Source organism: Cetorhinus maximus, chromosome 18 (genome assembly GCF_964194155.1).
Source record: "Cetorhinus maximus chromosome 18, sCetMax3.hap1.1, whole genome shotgun sequence".
Classification (NCBI taxonomy): Eukaryota; Metazoa; Chordata; class Chondrichthyes; order Lamniformes; family Cetorhinidae; genus Cetorhinus; species Cetorhinus maximus.
This window is the reverse complement of record NC_135896.1, coordinates 97,994,942-98,016,822: the sequence shown is the minus strand read 5'-3', so window position 1 is coordinate 98,016,822 and position 21,881 is coordinate 97,994,942.

Genomic DNA, 21,881 nt, shown 5'->3' with positions numbered 1-21,881 from the left:
TTTCTACTTGGGCTCTAAATGATCAAATAATGAATGAGTGACATCAATACCCTCAAACACACCTCCCCATTACCAACAATCTCCTTACCTTTCCTCTGTCATTGAGCACCACACTGTTCCCTTTCTAACAGCACAAAATAAAAACTGCCAAATGCAAATTCCAATCTAACTTGATGAATTCAATCATTACATAATGCAAATGAAAATAAATTAATCACCTTGCACGTTCACTTAGCGCATACCTTCCATGTGCCTTTGCCTGTACCAGTGCTCCTACAAAGTATTTCCTCAGTGGCTGCTGCATATCTGCTGGAAGACGGCCAATCTTCAATTGAGGAGACTGCAGGTGGCCTTGGAGGGCAGGCTTGAGGAGCTGTGGGCCTAGAAGGCCAGTGTCACACTGCACCATTTCAGCCTGGGCTACCAGGCTAGCAGGCAACAGCAAAGGCAGTGGCAGGATGGGGGGGGGAAGAGGAATGCTGTCATCCTGAGGAAGGGAAGCAGGTTTGTCTTCCATGAAGCCATTACCAGTTCCCATGAGCGGTGCCTCAACCATCCTGCTGCTGTGTTGGAGCAGAGATTGATGAATTGTTGTAGTGCCCTGGCAGCAGCTTTGAACTTGCTATCCAGAGGAACTATGGCAGCAGTCAAAGATTACAAGGCAGCAGACTGAAACTCTGCTCCAGCACGTGCGTCCCGGTGGGTTTCAGGGGTGGGCTGAGGGAGATGAGCACTTGTTCTGTGTTAGAAAAGATAGGTTGCAAAGCTCTGCGCAAAGCCTTGTGCTAAGATGGTGCTGGATTCTCCATGCTCCTTGGTTTGGGACAAAGGTTTTCTGGCAGGTTTTCCAGGGCTATAAACAGTTGCTTATGTTTGCGCACAGCTTGTTTCTGTAGCATCATCATCATCATCATCTCCTCAATCATCAATCTGACTCTCCTGTAACAGATCTAGTGTGTGTGACCTCACCCTGGCTCCTGCACACTTGTGCCCAGTGTCTCACCGCATGCAGATCCGGCTTCCATCCAAGCCTGTAAAATACATGCACCTTCAGTGCCTGAGATGGGGGCTGGGACTTTAAGCTCGAGTGTCAGTGTTTCTTCACTGTCTTCTACCACTTCTTTCCCTGACAGGGAAGGTTCCAGTTCTTGGATATCTGAAATGAAAAGAGACAAGGGTTGAGTTGTGAAGGGAGAGAGGGGAAAGTAAAAAGTGCACATTGTAGCTTGTGAGTCAGGAGAGATCGAGTGGGATGATTGAAGGAAGATTAGGCATAGGGATAACATCATTATTGATTCCTCCAGTCCTTCCAGTGGCCATGGAATCAGCAATGGCCCTTCCCATGATGGTCAGCACTGTCTCCTCTATGAGGGTTGAAACATGCTGGCAGGTTTGACCTCCTCCAGTTCTTTCCCATTGCCTTCAGTTGTGCACCATCTTTTCTTGCAAGAAAAGAGTGAAATATGTCATTAACTCTCCTGCAAAACATTTAGATGACATGAATACCAAGAACACAAAATATAGGAACAGGGGTAGACTACAAGGCCCATCAAGCCTGCTCCGCCATTCAGTACAATCATGGCTGATCTTGGGCTTCAACTCCACTTTCCCACCCACTCCTCATATCTCTTAATTCCAAGAGCCCAAAATTCTATCTATCTCAGCCTTAAATGTATTCAATGATGGAGCATCCACAACACTCTGGGGTAGAGAGTTCCAAAGATTTACAACCTTTTGAATGAAGAAATCTCTCCTCATCTCAGCCCTAAGTGATCGGCCCCTTATCCTGAGACTGTGCCCCTGTGTTTTAGACTCATGTCATGGTTGAATAGCTGCGGGTCTGTGTGATCTGTAAGCCTTGGGTGTGAGGCTTACAACAGTGCTAAATATGTGAGTATGAGGTAAAGCACATGGATTGAAGGGCTGAGTACTGATTGTTAGAGATTGTTGGTAGGTGTGTGATGAGGGTGTAGTGATTGAGCGGTGGATGTGGCTAGTAGTGCAGGTTATAGTATGTGCCATTTGAGCTCACTCATCTTGACAACTTGTGCCAGATTATTGTATGTCTTCCTCCATTGCATCCATGCTTTTGGAGTAACACTCCCTTGTATTGACCTCCATGACTATTAATTCTCACAGCCCCGTGAGTGTATGTCAAGGGATCCTCCTCCACTGTGGAGAAATGACGTCTCTGTTTATTGTGTCTCCAGTGCATAGTCAGGAAACCATTTAAATAGTGCAGGATACGGGTGAAATCAAGGCCCACTGCTAATGCATGCAGCCATTGAGCAGCATGGGTAGTTCTGGCTGAATGTGGAAATCATTTATGGTGGTATGTAGCACCGATTTACCCAGCTGCCTGTAACACATTGGGCAGAATCATGTCCTTATCGGGCGGGCTTGGCGGGGGTGGGTGGGGGCGGTTGGGAAGCCAATCGCTGCCTGTGATTGAGGCCAGAAGGCGATTACATGCTGGTGGGCCAGCGTGAAACGTGAGTGGCAGTGCTCAGCGCTGCCTGGGTGGGGACGGGGGTAGGTGTGAGCGGGGCGAGTGTGAACTTCCTGCATGTGTGCAAGTGTGTGTTTCAGAATCTCCCTGAGGCACAGAGCTGCTTCAGGGAGATGAAGCGTTGTGGGGGAAAAAAAAATAAAGAATTGAAAAATGTTATAAAACATGTCCCCTCATGTGACATGAGCAGGGACATGTTATTAATTAAATTTTAAAATTTTAATTTTATTTTTACTTGCTTTAGGAAACCTCATCCCGCCCGTGGATGAGGTTTCCTAAAAAGTTCAAAGGCTGCTTGGCCTTTTTGCCTGCCTGCCAACCGTAAGGTTGGATGGGCAGTGAAAAATGTCAGTCGATTGATACTTTAATGGCCTTAACAGGCCTTTTAATTGTCAGCGGGCGCGCTGCCGATTCTTGCCCATGCCTGCTGACCGAAATTTCATGCGACTGCGTGTTGACGTCAGCATGCTCGCCCGATGTCAACGTGTGTCATTTTATGCTCAAGCGGGTTGGGCGCGCACCAGCCCACTGAGCTAAAAATTTTGCCCATTGACTGGTACAGATTAATCATGAACCGCTATCTACATTGACTGGTATAGGTTAATCACAAACCGCTATCTACATTGACTGGTACAGGTTAATCACAAACCGCTATCTACATTGACTGGTACAGGTTAATCACAAACCGCTATCTACATTGACTGGTACAGGTTAATCACAAACCACTATCTCCATTGACTGGTACAGGTTAATCACAAACCACTATCTCCATTGACTGGTACAAGTTAATCACAAACCGTTATCTACATTGACTGGTACAGGTTAATCACAAACCACTATCTCCATTGACTGGTACAGGTTAATCACAAACCGTTATCTACATGGCCATTTCTGGGGTTTAACTAATTTTATACCAAAGTGTCTTTAATCTTGGATATCACAATGGAAACATTATTCCCATAGAGATTTGATATTTACAAGTAGGATGCCAGGAGTAAATTTGTTAACTATTCCTCTTTATGTTAGCAAACTAAATTTTTGAAAGAAACAAAGTGTTCTCTTTCTTTAATGGGTTTCTTTTAAAAATAAGTGACAAATACAACAATTTTAAAATGCATGAATACATGTTAGAATTCTTTAAGTAGGTTAGACAAAGGAGAGCCAATGGATGTTATCTACTTGGACTTCCAGAAGGCCTTTGACAAGGTGCCGCACAGGAGGCTGCTCAGTAAGATAAGAGCCCATGGCGTTAGAGGCAAGGTATTAGCATGGATAGAAGATTGGCTGTCTGGCAGGAGGCAGAGAGTGAGGATAAGGGGGTCCTTCTCAGGATGGCGGCCGGTGACTAATGGAGTTCCGCAGGGGTCAGTGTTGGGACCACAGCTTTTCACTTTATACATTAATGATCTAGATGAAGGAACTGAGGGCATCCTGGTTAAGTTTGCAGGTGATACAAAGATAGGTGGAGGGACAGGTAGTATTGAGGAGGCGGGGAGGCTGCAGAAGGATTTGGACAGGTTAGGAGAATGGGCAAAGAAGTGGCAGATGGAATACAATGTGGGGAAGTGTGAGGTCATGCACTTTGGTAGGAAGAATAGAGGCATAGACTATTTTCTAAATGGGGAGAGAATTCAGAAATCTGGAGTGCAAAGGGACTTGGGAGTCCTAGTCCAGGATTCTCTTAAGGTTAACTTGCAGGTTGAGTGGGTAGTTAGGAAGGCAAATGCAATGTTGGCATTTATTTTGAGAGGACTAGAATATAAAAGCAGGGATGTGCTGCTGAGGCTTTATAAGGCCCTGGTCAGACCACATTTAGAATATTGTGAGCAATTTTGGGCCCCGTATCTCAGGAAGGATGTGTTGGCCCTGGAGATGGTCCAGATGAGGTTCACGAGAATGATCCCAGGAATGAAAGGCTTAACATATGAGGAATATTTGAGGACTCTGGGTTTATACATGATGGAGTTTAGAAGGTTGAGGGTGGATCTGATTGAAACTTACAGAATACTGAAAGGCCTGGATAGAGTGGGCGTGGGGAAGATGTTTCCTTTAGTAGGAGAGACTAGGACCCGAGGGCACAGCCTCAGAGTAAAGGGAAGACCTTTTGGAACAGAGATGAGGAGAAACTTCTTTAGCCAGAGAGTGGTGAATCTATGGAATTCATTGCCACAGAAGGCTGTGGAGGCCAGGTCATTGAGTGTATTTAAGACCGAGATAGATAGGTTCTTGATTGGTTAGGGGATCAAAGGTTATGGGGAGAAGGCGGGAGAATGGGGTTGAGAAACCTATCAGCCATGATTGAATGGCGGAGCAGACTCGATGGGCCAATTGGCCTAATTTCTGCTCCTATGTCTTATGGTCTTATGGGCTTATGTATTTGCTACAGAAATATAGGGCGGACAGAAGCGGAAAATATCGAGAGATTGCAAAAATTGGTTCCACGTCATCATAAAACCAGTTTGTGATCGTCCGCTCTACCCATCAATGGCGGGCCATGTTCCCCACGTCCACTCTATCCAGGCCTTTCAGTATTCTGTAAGTTTCAATCAGATCCCCCCTCATCCTTCTAAACTCCATCGAGTATAGACCCAGCGTCCTCAAACGTTCCTCATATGTTAAGCCTTTCATACCTGGGACCATTCTCGTGAACCTCCTCTGGACCCTCTCCAGGGCCAGCACATCCTTCCTGAGATACGGAGCCCAAAATTGCTCACAATATTCTATATGTGATCTGACCAGAGCCTTATAAAGCCTCAGCAGCACATCCCTGCTTTTATATTCTAGTCCTCTCGAAATAAATGCCAACATTGCATTTGCCTTCCTAACTACCCACTCAACCTGCAAGTTAACCTTAAGAAAATCCTGGACTAGGACTCCCAAGTCCCTTTGCACTCCAGATTTCTGAATTCTCTCCCCATTTAGAAAATAGTCTATGCCTCTATTCTTCTTACCAAAGTGCATGACCTCACACTTCCCCACGTTGTATTCCATCTGCCACTTCTTTGCCCATTCTCCTAACCTGTCTAAATCCTTCTGCAGCCTCCCTGCCTCCTCAATACTACCTGTACCTCCATCTATCTTTGTATCATCTGCAAACTTAGCCAGGATGCCCTCAGTTCCTTCATCTAGATCATTAATGTATAAAGTGAAAAGTTGTGGTCCCAACACTGACCCCTGCGGAACTCCACTAGTCACTGGCCACCATCCTGAGAAGGACCCCCTTATCCCCACTCTCTGCCTCCTGCCAGATATCATCCGGTATATGTATATATATATAAATATCATCTGGGTATGTCGGTGTGATAGCACACCAACGTGTTTCACAATTGCACATAAGCGACGTGCACCTGGTGAGCTGCCCTTTGCTCAGGACCTTGAGGTTTGTTTGCCTGCCTTGCTTCGGGCAGCACTCACCGGTGATTTGCAGGCAGCACCACATCACTTTTAGAGGGGTTCACAGGCAGGTCTCTACCTACCAGACAAGCCATAAGGCTTTTCAATGGCTGCAGAGCGAGGGCTGTACTGGGGAAGTGGGGTATCTCAGGGTGTGTATGGGGGCATGTGTTGACCTGTGCAAGTGGCCTCAAGATGGTGAGGGCTGAGGAGATGAGGCCAGATGGAGATGTGAGGGTGTGTGTGAGAGAGTGAGTGGTGATGTCCCTTGAGCTGGCAGTGAGTGAGATGCCAGTGAATGTGTGTTGGACTTGTGAGTGTGTGAGTGAGTTTAGAGTGACGAGATGGTTGCCTTACCCTGGTGGCACGGATAAGATTATTCATCCTCTTTCTGTGCTGGATGGCCAACCTCTTCTGTGCAGCATTGGCACTGATCACCGCAACCATCGCCTCCCAAGCTGGAATGATGAGATTGCTGGACATCCTGCAGCTAGATCGGGTGTGGAAGACATCACAGTGGGGCCTTCGAAAGGCCTTCCAGTGATTGGCCACTGAAGTCTGCTTAGGTTTTTGGGCCATGTCTTCACTGGAGCAGTCCTGGGCTGCAAGCATTGAGAACTGTGTGCGCGGCTGCAGTTTAGATATGGCACCTGGAGTGAGGTAATGGTGTGGCGGGCGATTCAGAGGCTGCCTGCCTGAGATGGCGCGTTTCCTGTGGCTGCATATTATTGAGGTGGGAAGGGGACAATAGGGCACGAAAACCCGCCATTGCGGCTGACGGTTAAAGCGTCATTTTTCACGCCAGATCCCGCACTTAGTGCAATTCTGGGACAATTGTGCCCATAGTTGAAAATGAACAAAAAGAACTAATATAATATCGAAAATAAAACAGAAAATGCTGGTAAAACTCAGCAGGTCTGGGAGCATCTGTGGAGAGAGAAACAGAATTAACGTTTTGAGTTCATATGACTCTTCCTCAGGCCTAAAGAAAGAAAGAACTGATGGTTGGTGTATTATTGTGTTGTTGGGTCGGAGTAGTTTCAATAACTCCTGCACACTGCCAGTTGCAAACACCAACTTTGTTGTAATGTACAGTACTTACAGTTGCGAGAACACTCCCTTTCACTGGTTTCTTTCCATGTTGCTTTCTCCTGGACTCTCAGATCACATGAGTATATGCCACTTCCTTCTATGACATCACAGGTTATTACAGTTAACCCTTTGTGAGACTTAGCTTAACATACTCCATTATACTACATCTCCCCCCAAGTCTCTGTTTGGACTTCAGTGTTCTCTGATATTCTTGGAAACCCCTTGCTTCAGTCATTCTGAACATTTCAGTGTTTTGAATTAAATTTTAAAAATGTAGCCCCTTTTTGCTCTCGTAGGTAAATGTTATTTCTCTTTCTCTCTCCAGTGTTCTCTCTATTCTCTACTTCCTGTGGGTTTTTGAGATTCTCACCGTCCCTTGTACTGATAAGCATTCCGCTGCCTTCGCTAGTCTACCATAATTCGCTCTCCTCTCATTTTAGGGGATAAGGCATTCTCATTCTGCTATATTATTGCTGAATTATTCTGGCAATCCCAGAATGTTCACCAGGTGTGTAATACAACCGAGTTACTACCACTGCTTCAAAAATAATTTATAAAAAAATATTTGTTCATGGGATGTGGGCGTTGCTGGCTCGGCCAGCATTTATTGCCCATCCCTCATTGCCCTTGAGAAGGTGGTGGCGAGCTGCCTTGTTGAACCGTGCTGCCCACATCCCATCAACAAATATAAAAAAAACTTACCTCCGACATACGAAGCTGACCTCTTTCTCTCAGGAACTTACTGACCTGTGTGAAAAACTGGCTGAATTCTAAAAGAAGATGGCAAGGACAAATCAGGAAATGTTGCATTGTGGGTCTTTCCCCAGTTTTCTCCCCCTCTCTCTTTACGATACTATCTCTTGTAAGGGTAAAGTTCCATGGACACATCGAGCCCAGCACTATCGTAACCCAAACAGCCTTTCTATATGCATGAGCTGGGAACGTGTCAATCAGGAGGCTCCTTATCATGGAGGCCATCACAGTCCACACATGTACAAAACCCAGCAGAGCTCACATAGAAGTCAAGAGTCAAAAATGTTTCAAGTTATTCCCCATCCTGACTCAGTGGTGATCAATATCACTGCAGCATCCCTACTGCCCTGACTGAGGTTGGTCGTCACATTGAACCTGGAACCTTGGTAATTTGCATAGTTTCGTTTTTTTAGGCGGAGTGTGGAGTTGAGGCCCCAATCAGATCAGCCAAGATCTTATAGAATGGTGGGGCAGGCTCAATGGGCCGAATGGCCTACTTCTGCTCCTAATTCATATGTTCATAGCGCTATAGCAGTGCTCCTTTCATTACGGTTTTAAAGCTAATTTCTATGTATCCGTTGCAAGGGAAACAAATTAGATGGTTGGATTCATCCAACAGGAAAATATGGTCTCAAGTGGTGTGAGCAAGTTAAAGTAAAGGCAGGACATTGACTACATCCTTAGAAAAATGAACATAAAGTTTACATTAAAATTTAAACATGATTCTGTTGCACAGTATAAAGCAAAATAACCATTGATGTTTTAGGAGTGAACATTCCTAATGATTTTTTAAATTGGCTTTTAAATAAATAATTTTGCTGGAATTTCCCTCATCATGAGAAAAAAACAAATCCCCTTTTTCCTAATTAAGGTAGTACGTGGTTGTTAACTCTCTTTGGCTTGATATTCCCTACTGTATATCTGTCTATGTTCTGCGATGTATGATTGTCTTCAAACATTATCTATCAGTTGCCCCTAGCTAGTACTGGTCTCTAAGATGATAGGAAATGTAGTTTGCCATCAGGATTTATTGCAAAGAAATGCTGGCAGTTGCTCCCTTGATAGTACAACAGGGAAATCAACTGAGTGGTGCGTTACTTAGCCATACGGACCAAGAAAGTCTCAATTGCAACTTTGGACCTTTGCTGAGTTAGTCACTCACAGCCAGGTAGACGGTGGAGACACTTTGACCTCGAAGTTCAACTGCGCCCATTTTGGCAGGATGCGCACCACTTGCGTGATCACATCGGCACGGGGACCACACGAAGTTCGTGCTGGAACCTCTTTACCAAGCGCACCTGCTCGGAAGGGCAGGGAATCAGGCATCTTTGAACCCAGCCAACAGGCAGGGGAGATGCACTCTGGCTGCAGAGATGTTAAAAGATGCAAAACTGATGTAAGGAAGTGAAAGATGACTGGCATGATTTTTAATTTGGAACACCAGTGGAGCAGCCCAGTCTAATATTGTGGGCCACCCGCCATATCAGATCCTTAGGTGCCTGTTCTAAACCTGAAAAATGGGTGCATTCAATTTCTAGGCCTATGGTTATTTTCAGCAACCCCACAACTTGGAAAGGGTAAACCTCTGGCCAATTTCCACTTAATTGTTCCTCAAAGCTACCACAGGGGAGGCGGTGGTGTAGTGGTATTATCACTGGACTAGTACTCAGGATACCCAGGGTAATTCTCTGGGGACGTGGGTTTGAATTGCACCATGGCAGATGGTGAAATTTGAATTTGATTAAAAGTCTAATGATGACCATGAAACCATTGTTGTAAAACCCCATCTAGTTCACTAATGGAAGGAAATCTGCCATCCTTACCTGGTCTGGCCTACATGTGACTTCAGACCCACAATAATATGTTTGACTCTGAAATGGCCTAGTAAGCCATTCAATTCTCAAGGGCAATTAGGGATGGGCAATAAATGCTGGTCTAGCCAGTGAAGCCCACATCCCATGAATGAATTTTAAAAATGCATTTAAAAATTGAAAAGCTAAGATTTCCTTACTGCAGTTGACTGTGTGATTAATTGCAGCAGCTAAACTGACTGCTCAAAGATAATCTTTTTCATCGTTTTTTTTGGTCACAGGGCTTACCTTAAAGCTGCCCAGGTAAGCCCTGTGACAAATCCTGAGTTGGGCATGTCAGATGCTCACTTGATCTATGCCAATATCCTTGACCCTGGAAAGTGAGATGGGTTTATGAATAAGGCTTGAGGCATTGATACTTTGCAGATGAACATACCTCCCCAGCCCAGATCTATCCCCAAGAGGCCAAAGAGGGAATTTGGGGCTTCTTTCACAACAGTAGTCACCTACTGAGTCCACCAGAAAAGTCTTACAAAACCGGATAAAGTTACCATCACCTAGAAGTGGTCTTCTATAGTGAGAATGCAAAAACATTTTAAAACCATTGTGATCGCTATACGTAGATTTAACTGGAGCCCAGGTTGCAGTGCCAATCTTTGGCATCTGTTTTTGTCGTTTGCTGGGTGATGAGAATCAGGGATAAGAAATAGGAGCAGGAGTAGACATTATGGCCCCTCGAGCTTGCGCTGCTATTTAATGCGATTATCACTGATCTCCTGCCTCAACACCACTTTCCGCCTGCTCCCTTTCTCACCTTGGCCAGAATATAACGCACGTTGGGTTGAGGTTTGCCCGACCCAGGCCGAGCGTGAAATGATGCGCGATAACGCCAACGAGCACCCGGACGTCACCGTGCACTCAGGCGATATTTCGGTCAGCGGGCGCGGGCGGGAGTTGGCAACACGCCCGCCGACAATTAAAAGGCCCATTGAGGCCATTGAAAAGGCAGTTGAATTAAATTTTTCGCTGCCCGTCCAACTTTACAGTTGGCAGAGTCACATGAGGGGACACGTTTGATAACATTTTGGAAATCTTTATCTTTAATGGTCTAAAATCTTCATCTCCCTGAGGTGGCGCTGAGCGTCGCAGCATGCGTTTCTCGTTGGACAGGCCTCAATTGGCCCGTCAGTGTGAAATTGCTGTCTGGCCCCGATTGCAGGCAGCGGTCAGGAAGCCGACTGCCCCCCGCTCACCCCCCCGCCGAAACCCCCCCGACAAGGGAAAAATCCTCCCCCCTTAACTCCCCAATATTTCCAATAATCTGAAGCTTGAAAATGACTTTGCTTAGGCTTTGTATGAAATTTTGTTTACAAGACTTTTTTGCACAGCATTTAATCCAGGCCTCCCACAATTTAATAAACAAAATACACAAACGATGAGATGTGGTTTAAAAATACAGTCCTTTATTTTCAACAGGTACATCATTTGGTTGAATTTGTGTTGCCACTATACTGCAGGAGAGTAGTTAGGAAAGATATTGATTGGCATAATTCTTTTTGTCTAAACAATTCAACACTTCTCTCCTTTATTGCTGTGAGTCTAGCTGTCAGTAGCACAATGGTGCATCAATTAAAGCGGTGTAAAATCCAGAGAAACAGAACGAAGAGTAAAAATTCCCTTAGTGGCATATTTCTTCTGTCCCTGAATTAAGACAAATTTTAATCCTGGCAAATAAGCCCCAAATGGACAAATTTATGATCACTGAAGGTTTCAGATTCAATTTAGGATCACTGAAGGTTTCAGAATCAATTTGATATTCGTCCCTACTGATTATTTCGTAATTGGATAAGTTATTAATTATTATAATAGTTTAATACTTCAGTTTATCAAACCTATTCTAAAAATGTTGCGACTCACTCATCAAGCAATAGTTTTATGCGAGAATATGCTAAGCTTACACTGGATGAATGCCAGATCTTTCGTACTCATGTGAAACCTCGCTTTTAAATTCTAATCCAAATCGGCATTCATTGTTTTGTTTTGAGAACAATGTCAGGAGACTTATGCAGAATAATATCTGAATATGTGACACAATATATTTGGATTTCTAAAAAGGCTTTGATAAGTAACCATGTAGTGGAATGATGGCTAAGGCAGAGGATGTGGCGTTGGGGAATAAGCAACAGACTAGATAGCAAACTGAGGGCTCCAAAACAGAAAAGTGTAGGGGTTACTTGGATTTACAAATATTGGGAAGTGGTGGTTCATAAAAATTGTTACTGGGACCACTGTTGTCCCTCATTCATCTAAACGATTTGGACTTGGGAATCGGAATTATGATACCAAGCTGGGATGATGTGTGACTTGGAGGGGAATTTGTGGCAGGATTGTAAGATGTTGAAGAAGCTTTGGTGAGTTGATATAGCGCATCTTGTAGATGATGCACACTGTAGCCACAGTGTGCTGGTGGTGTATGGGGTGCCGCTCAAGCAGGCTGCTTTCCCTTTGATGGTGTCAAGCTCCTTGCCTGTCATTGGAGCTGCACTCATCCAGGCAGGAGGGGAATATTCCATCACGCTCCTGACTTGTGCCTTGTAGATGGTGGACAGGCTTTGGGGAGTTGGAGATGAGTCACTTGCCACACCTGCTCCTATACCCATTGTACTTATGGGACTGGACCAGTTAAGTTTCAGGTCAGTGGTGACCCTCCCAGGATATTGGTGATGGGAGATTCAGCAATAGTAATGTGGTTGAATGTCAGAGATATTTAAATTCTCTGTTGCTGGAGACGGTCATTGCCTGGCGTTTATGTGGCATGAATGTTCCTTGTCACTTATTTGCCCAAGGTTGAGTTCATGTCTTGTTGCATGTAGGCATAGGATGTTTGATTATCTGAGGAATTGTGAAGAGTCCTGAACACTATGCGATCTTCAGCAAACATCCCCACTCCTGACCTCATGGATGGAGTGATGGAGGAAAGATCAGTGATGAAGTAGCTGAAGATAGTTAGGACAAGGGCACTGCCCTGAGCAACTCCTGCAGCGATATCACTGGACTGAGATGATTGACCTCAAACAACTATAATCATCTTCCTTTGTGGTAGGTATGACTTCAAACATTGGAGAGTTTTCCCCTTAATTCCTATTAACTTCAATTTGGTAGGACTTCCTGATGCCATACTCAGTCAAACAATGGCTTGATGGCAAGGGCAGTTACCGTTGCCTAACCTCTAGAATTCAGCTCTTTTCTCCTGGTGGCACCTAGGGGCATCAGCAAGTAGGTTATTGATGAGTAAGTGCCGCTTGAGATCCTAATTGATGACACTTTCCACCACTAGTTGAGGGTAGACTGATGGGGCAGTAATTATCCAGCTTGGATTGACCTGCTTTGTGTGGACATCACACACCAGAGCAATTTTCCACATTGTTGGGTAGATGCTAGTGTTGTAGCTGCACTGGAACAGCTTGGCTAGAGAGGTGCATATTTCTGGTGCACAAGCCATCAGGACTACTGCCAGGACATTGTTGGGCCCCATAGCCTTTGCTGTACAGGGTATCCATTGAGCTCAGCTGTTTCTTCATATCAGGTGGGGTGAAGTGAATTAGTTGACTTTGCTGGGGATCTCTGGAGGGGGCAAACAATAAACAAAAATTTTGCTTCTCAAACATATTTAAAAGTCAATATTAAACGTTCAGGTGACAAGATTAGATATATAGTGCTCGTATTTAACTAGAAATGTAGCATGTCATGATTTTTAAAAAAAGCTTAATTGGAGAACCCAATTTAATAAGTGTAAAAATAGTTAGCTCTTTAAAGACTAAATTTATGTGAATCACGTCCTTGATTAGAGTTATTGCAATCTGATTTCAGGACAGCACAGCGATCATTTGTAAAGCATTAGAATTTTTATTTAATAGGTTCACTCTTATAGAACAACTTTAAACTGGTATATTTTTATTTCGCTTTTGTAATTACATCAAATTATCTGCATAAATTTCCCCCAATTTAATTTGCTAACGAAAGATAAATTGTACTCAGACTTAGCAACAACTTGCACTTATCGAGTTCCTTTGACACAGGTAGGACGTCCCACGATGCTTCACAGAGGCAGAATGGGGGAAAGAAAATAGATGTCGAGTCCATGAGGAATGAGGAGGAGGTGGTTTTTAAACAAGATTTTAAAGGTGAAGAAGGTAATTGGAGATACAGGGAGCGTCAGGAAAGGAATTTCAGAGCACGTGGCCAGGGTGAAATAGGCATGGGGAAGGGAATGATAGGCAAGAAGCTGTAAAGTTCAGAGGGGAGAGGTTGTAGTTCAGAGGGGAGAGGTTGTAGTACAGCAGAAGGATAGGGATGATGGGTTTGGGGGACGGCATAAACTTATTCACCGTTAAACTAAAGAATAACTAAAACATAATTAATCCAAATCAGCATATGCAAATTATCTTACATATAAAATTATTCCTGCCTCTAGTAATTGAAAAGGGTAAAACTTGCCTGTGCAAAGCATGGTGAATATATTATTTGCATTATTGTGCATGACATATCAGAAAATTATATTTCAACCAGAATTTGCTTCTAAACTTAAGTTGATTGCAAAATAAACTTTGTTTTCTCATAACTCAGATAGTTTAATTGCCTGCAACAGCAGAAACGTGTTTACTTTGGCAAAAGTTTGTTATGTTCATATGAAGTCCCTTACAGTTGAACTGTTGCAATTGCTTTGGTTGTTAACATTTCCAATTCTGATAAGGAAGCACACATGTTATATTTTTCATAGGCTACATGATGCTATATATCAATTATAAATCACTGTAGATCAGTAAAGTAATACCCCTCTTCTGTGACAACATAAAAATAGAGAAGAGCTTTTAAAATAAAGGGTTGATCTATGGCAAAGTCCAATTACAAAGTGATATTACAAAATTAAAAATTCAGTTATGAAGATAATGCCTCTAAGAATTCGCTGAGGCAAAAGCAAACCATGCAAATGGATGTACCTTAATATTTGTTCCAATTTTACAGTGGAAATTAGGCCATAAGGCCATAATACATAGGAGCAGAAGTAGGCCATTCGGCCCATTGACTGTGCTCCACCATTCAATGAGATCATGGCTGATCTGATAATCCTCAACTCCACTTTCCTGCCTTGTCCCCATAACCCTTGATTCCCTTACTGATTAAAAATCTGCCTATCTCAGCCTTGAATATACTAAACAGCTCAGCCTCTACAGCCCTCTGCGATCAAGAATTCCACAGATTGACTACCCTCTGAGAAAAGAAATTCCTCCTCATCTCTGTTTTAAATGGGTGCCCCCTTACTCTTATGTCCTCTGGTCTTAGACTCTCCCACAAGGGGAAACAACCTCTCAGCACCTACCCTGTCAAGCCCCCTAAAAATCTTATATGTTTTAATAAGGTCACCTCTTACTCTTCTAAGCTCCAATGAGTACAGGCCCAGCCTATTCAACCTCTCCTCATAATAAAATCCCTCCATCCCCGGGATCAACCAAGCGAACCTTCTCTGGACTGCCTGCAATGCCAGTATATCTTTCCTTAGATAAGGGGACCAAAATTGTTCACAGTATTCTCGGTGTGGTCTAACTAGTGGCTTGTATAGTTTTAGCAAGACTTTCCTATTTTTATACACCATTCCCTTTGAAATAAAGGCCAACATTCCATTTTCCTTCCCTATTACCTATTGAACTTGTATGTTAGCTTATTGGGATTCATGCACAAGGACTCCCAAATCCCTCTGTGCTGCAGCCTTCTGCAGTCTTTCTCCATTTAAATAATATTCAGCTCCTCTATTCTTCCTGCCAAAGTGCATAATCTCACACTTTCCCACATTATATTCCATCTGCCAAGTTTTTGCCCACTCACTTAGCCTGTCTATATCCCTCTGTAGACTGCTTGTGTCATCCTCACCACTTGCCTTCCCACCTATTTTTGTGTGATCTGCAAACTTGGCGATAGTACATTCATTTTCCTCATCTAAGTCATTGTTATATATTGTGAATATTTGAGGCCCCAGCACTGATCCCTGTGGCACTCCACTAGTTACAGGTTGCCATCCCAAAAATGCCCATCTTATACCAACTCTCTGTCTTCTATTAGTTAGCCAAATCGTCCATCCATTCAAATATAGCACCCCCAACACCATGGGCTCTTATCTTATTAAGTAGCCTTATGTGTCATACCTTATTGAACGCCTTTTGGAAATCCAAATATATTACATCTACTGGTTCCCCTGCTTGTTACCTCCTCAAAGAATTCTAATAAATTTGTTAGGCATGATTTCCCTTTCATGAAGTCATGCTGACTCTGCTTGATTAGATTATGTATTTCTAAATGCTCAGCCATTATATCCTGTATAATAGACTCCAACATTTTCCCAATGACATGTTAAGCTAACTGGCCTAATGCTACCTGTTTTTTGTCTCCCTCCCTTTTTGAATAAGGGTGTTACATTGGCCAGTCTCCAATCCTCTGGGACTTTTCTAGAATCTAAGGATTCTTGGAAGATTACTACCAGTGCATCCACTATCTCTGTCTCTACTTCCTTTGATATCCGCGAATGCAACCCATAAGGGCCGGGGGACTTATTGGCCTTTAGTCCCATTAGTTTCCCTGGTACCTTTTCTCTAGTGATAGTTATTGTATTTATTTCATTCTCCCCATTTGCCATTTGATTATTTAGTATTTTGGAATGCTATTAGTGTCTTCTACCGTGAAGACTGAAGCAAAGTATTTATTCAATTCCTCTGCCATTTCCTGGTTCCCCATTATTATTTCCCCAGCCTCATTCTCTAAGGGGTAATGCTCACTTTGGCCTCTCTCTTTATTTTTATATATTTAAAGTAGCTCTTACTGTCCATTTTTATATGACTCTCTAGTTTACTCTCAAAGTTTATTTTCTCCCTCTTTATTATTTTTTTGGTCATCTTTTGTTGGCTTTTAAAACTTTCCCAATCCTTTGGCTTAGCACTAATCTTTGCCACATTGTATGTTTCTTTTTTCAATTTGGTACTATCCTTAACTTTCTTGGTTAACCATGGTTGGTTTATCCCCTTCCTTGAATCCAATCCATCTTCCTCATTGGGATATATCTTTGTTGAGAGTCATGAACTATTTTCTTAAATGCCTGCCATTGTTCATCAACTGTCTTTTCTGCTAAACTCCTTTCCCAGTCCACTCCAGCCAACTCTGCCCACATTCCATTGTAATTACCCTTATTTAAGTTTAGCACAGTTGTTTCTGACCCAAGTTTCTCACTCTCAAACTGAATGCTAAATTCTATCATATTATGGTCACTGTTTCCTAGGGGATCCTTTACTCTGAGATCATTTATGAAACCTGCCTCATTACACATTACCAGATCCAAAATAGCCTGATCCCTGGTTGGATTCATAATATTTTGTTCTAAGAAACTATCCCGAATACACCCTATGAATTCTTGCTCGTGTCTACCTCTGCCAATTTGATTTTCCCAATCTACATGAAGATTAAAGTCACCCATGATTAATATATGCCTTTTTTACATGCCCTCATTATCTCCTGATTTAGGTTCTGTCCTACAGTATAGCTACTGTCAGGGGGCCTATAGACTACTCCCACCAGTGTCTTCTTCCCCTTGTTATTTCTTAGCCCCATCCATATGGATTCTACACCTTCCGATCCAAGATCCTTTCTTGCTATCGTACTTATTCCATTTCATTAACAAGGCTACCCCACCACCCTTTCCTTCCTGCCGGTCCTTTCAAAAAGTCACATACCCCTGAATATTTAGTTCCCAGCTTTGATCTCCTTGTAACCCTGTCTTCATAATAGCTATAAGATCATACCCATTAACCTCTATTTGTGCTGTTAATTCATTTAATTTGTTCTGAATAGTACATGCCTTTAAGTAAAGGGCCATTAATTTTCCCTTTTTACCATTTTCCCCCCTTTGACCCAATTATTGTCAGTCATATTTTGAAAATGCATTGATTAGAATCATCAAATATAATTTTATGGAGAATATGTTTTCCTTATCCAGGTAATTGTATCACATGAAAAAAATGGTCAATTATGGACACATGCCTCACGTTAGAAGCAAGTCAGACCTCTGACGCTCTTGATTTATAGTTTATCCCATTCACTTTAAAACTTCCTAGGCAGAAATTTCCCGTCAGTGAGTTGGGGGCGGGGCCCGCTCGCCGACATGTAAACTGATGCGGGATGACATTGGGCGGAACCCCCGACGTCATCCCGCCCCATTTAAATTTTCAGGAAGGCGGGGGCGCAGCTAAATCAGCTGTGGACCCGCCGACCTGTCAATGGCCAATCTCCCTGAGGCTGCACTTAGCCTCAGGGGGATGTGCGCTCCTTCGTGCGCATGGGGGAAAGAGCGCACTCTTGCTTTTGGGGAATCCCCCTCGCATAGCACTTCCTGCCGGACGTCACGCTGGGCGGGCCTTAATTGGCCGGCCCGCATAAAATGGCGGCGTGGCCCGCTTCTCCAGCGGGGATTGGCTCCCTGCCCGCTGGAAATTGGGTCGGGCCCGCCCGCCCAACAGGCAGAAAATTCTGCCCCTTTTTGCAAGTATTTTCACCCTTCCCTCCTGAGTCTACATAGCTTTGCCTAGTTGAGAGGGTGGTTAGTGATCTGCTGCAAAGCCTTCGCTGAAGCTGGTTTTCAACTTGCCATTGATATGTAGAGAAACTTGGGGCAGTTTGATCTTCCCTCCATTCCTGCCAAGAAATGCTCAGTCTTTGCATCTCCCTCTAACAGAGAAGACGTAAGACATTTGCCCTTAAATGCTATTATGAAAAATGGTTCTTTGCATTAATCTTTCATCTCTTGATATATTCACATGATAGCCTGATCAATAATTATCAAGTAATCATGAAATAATTCTTGTGCAGCTTGAAACCTCAGCATATATTTTTTTGACGATGTCAGGTGTTGATAAGGTGTTGTATCCAAGTACACAAACACAAAGCTGCTCAGTTGTACAAGGTTTTGAAAGCATGATTGCAATGCAACACACCCAGTATTGGTTACTTTAAAATTAAATGTATTTTTGTCAGGCATTCATTTCAGTCACAAATGACTTTGCAATGATCATGTTGTCATGCCCAGTAAAGGCACAACTTAACACATGGACTGAGCGCGTATGGAAGTTTCTGGGCCCATCTTTTATTCATTAAAATGGATACTCATGAACTGTTAAGATGGCTGTCAAGGGGTCAGGTGACCTTTGCATATTCAACACAGTCTTCAAGCTTCCACCATAGGTGAGAGCCTACCCCTGGACTGGACATACCAAGATGAATGTTATCTGTGGAATTCATGCTTGCCATTGTTCGAAGCTTACTCAAAACACAAAAGTCAATGGACTACTAGATTCTATGGCTTGAAGTTTCCAGCCCTGCACTGTGGCGGGTTCCCCTGTGGTGGGGCCAGTGAGCCAGTGATACCTCCATTCACATCGGCGGGACCAGATGATCTCGCCAGCATGAGGGGCTGGAAAATTCTGGCCTATGTCTCCAGGTTTGCAATTCAACAAAGGAACGTTGTCAAGATTAGTTATTTACAAGTTAAGTGTGAAAGACCACCGTCTACCTCCTAAAGTATACGGATGGCCTTTTAGCTTTAAGCCATGCTGGGTGGACAATGGCCATTGACCATGTGACTAAAACTGGCTTCTGATACTGAGACCCTTTATTATCCCAAGACACACAAGAGACCTTGGCAGATTGCAGAAGAACACCAACAAGGCAACAGCAGAAAGGTTGTGCCATCTTTGCCTTTCAGAACCATCAGTCATCAACAGTCCGAGAACCAGGCTCTGAAACTAGCTGCAAGTCTGCAAGTCATCGATCAGCCAAAGTACTTAACCTGTTCCAGTTTCAAAGTTCACCTGAGAACCAACCATTTAGATACTTGACTACAAGAAACACCGCAACTTGTTCTGAACCCTTCGCTTTACAAGACCCTCACTTCAACTTTAACTCATCAAATCCATTCATGGAACCACAGGCCTGCCACATGGGAGGCCAGGAATTATAAATCAGAGACTGAATTAGCTGTAATATGTAAAAGTGGATTTCCTTTATCTGTATCCACTCTTTATATGCATGTATGCATTCGTGAGACCAAGTGTGTGATGTTGCGTTGTGTATGATATTGCGTAAGTGTGTGAGAATAAATAACTTTCCTTATTTTAAACTTATGAAAGCTTGCTGCTGAACTAATAGTTGGAATACACAATCCAAGAGTAAGAAAAGACACACCTCTTTCCATGAAAAATGTACTGATTGCAGTCAGCAAAAAAATACATTCTGTCCGTGACAATATTATTAATCATCCAATACTATAATAAACATAAATTTCTTAAATGTGAAGAATAATGAAAATTTTCATTATGTTTTCATTTATAAGTACTTGTCCTATCTGTGTAAACAGAAAAGTAGTGTAGAAATCTGCTCTGTAGTATTTGGCACCATTTATTTGTGGCGTTAGCCTAGCCCATCTCAGCTGGGAGGACCTGGCAAAAAAGGAAGACCTAGAATGATGGACTCCAAGGATCAAAGCACAACGATAAAACTATTGATGAGAGAAGCACTTTGTATTTACAGTACTCATCGTGATGCTATTAATTTTCAAGTAGCGTTTGCTCCATCACAAATTGTTGTCGATACCTAATTCATCAGATTCGTTAAGGCATCCAATCCAGAACTTTGTCCTTGGTGTTTTGAACAATTTAACTTGTTCTGAAAAAGAAATACACTAAATCAGCTCTGAGGGACTTGTTGAAGCTCTCAAGTTTGTTTATCACCCTTTCTAACAATCTCAATCCAGGCTGTGCTATATCTAGGAAGAAACTTTGGTCTGATGTCTGGACAATTCATCTTATTCCCCATGGTTGTATTCACACAAAAAACATCTGTTAAATCACATTATATAAGTCATGACCGATAAACTAATATGCCCCGGGGGCCTTTAATGTAGGCAATGTTAAAAAAATATATATATATTGAGCCTACCACATGGTCTTAAGACATGCATTGGCAGTACTGGATTTGCTGAAAGGATATTCTGACTCCCGATGTTTGAATTGCACAAAAATGCCTTTTGAATTATGTTACATAAAATCCTGATGGGTAAACTGATATGACCCGAGAGATTTTACTTTAGGCATCAGTAAAAGAAGAGATTGACCCCCACCACATGATGACACATGTATATGTTGCATGTTGCTGTCAGAAAAAAGAAAAGGAAAAGTCAGGGATTGGGAATAAGCCGGCCGTGTGGATATCATGGTCTTCTGTGTCAGGAATACTCATCAAAGACTGCACTGCAGTCAGAAAAAATGGCTCCATACCTACCACTCGAAAAATAAATTTGTGTACATTAGAGTTGGCCAGGAGGAGAGATGCCATTGTCTGCAGGGGTGCAAGGGGGGTGCAGAGGCACCTGAGGTTGGGGTGATTGGCAGAGAGGGCCTCAAAGATCACCCTCAAGAGATTGGGAGCAAACTGCCAAGCATGTCCGATTTCCTGGCCTCTAGATCTGAGAGCCTGTCAATGTTGCCACAAAAAGTCTAATGACCATACGCAGGTGACCAAGGTCAGTGAATCCACCTTCACATGACATCTCCTACCCCACTGCCCCACCAACCTCTCATGCTTCTTAGTGCAGCCCACCCCCATCACCCACCCAGGACCACTCTCTGGCACCCAGGGCTCACCAAATAACACCCCAACACTCTACCTGACCCTCACACAGATACCAATGCTGCCAGTCTCACACCCTCTCGCTGCCCCCACATACTTCCAGCTGTTCAGCTATGGCAGGCACATCACCCACACACAATCACTGGCCTCCTCCCCCCTCTCTGGCAGGACAAGGTGATACACAAAGAGAGTAGACCAGAGCTGACAGTGGACAAGGCTGCCTGCATTCCCCGGCCCAAGGGAGGAGATTGTTTTCTGTACCATGGGGTTGGCTGTGACAGAGCCCATGGCACTCAGCATCAGTGATAACATTCTGAATGATGGTATGTTCCTGCCTTATGCCCGTTATCAGCTCCCATCCTGCTATCTGACATGAGATGGTGTGACCATGGGTCTCTTGCTTTCCACTCCACTCACCTTCCCTCACCCCAACCTTCCTCTTCTGATCTTCTGCATTCAGACACTCGAGAACTGCTGTCTGTCCAGCCACAGCACCCCCGGGACGAGGAACGAGAGTGACAGCACTGCACTGATGAGGGCCCTGTCACTTTGATGACTTGCCAGCCACCAGCTCAGCTATTGGCACTGAAAATACCTTAAAG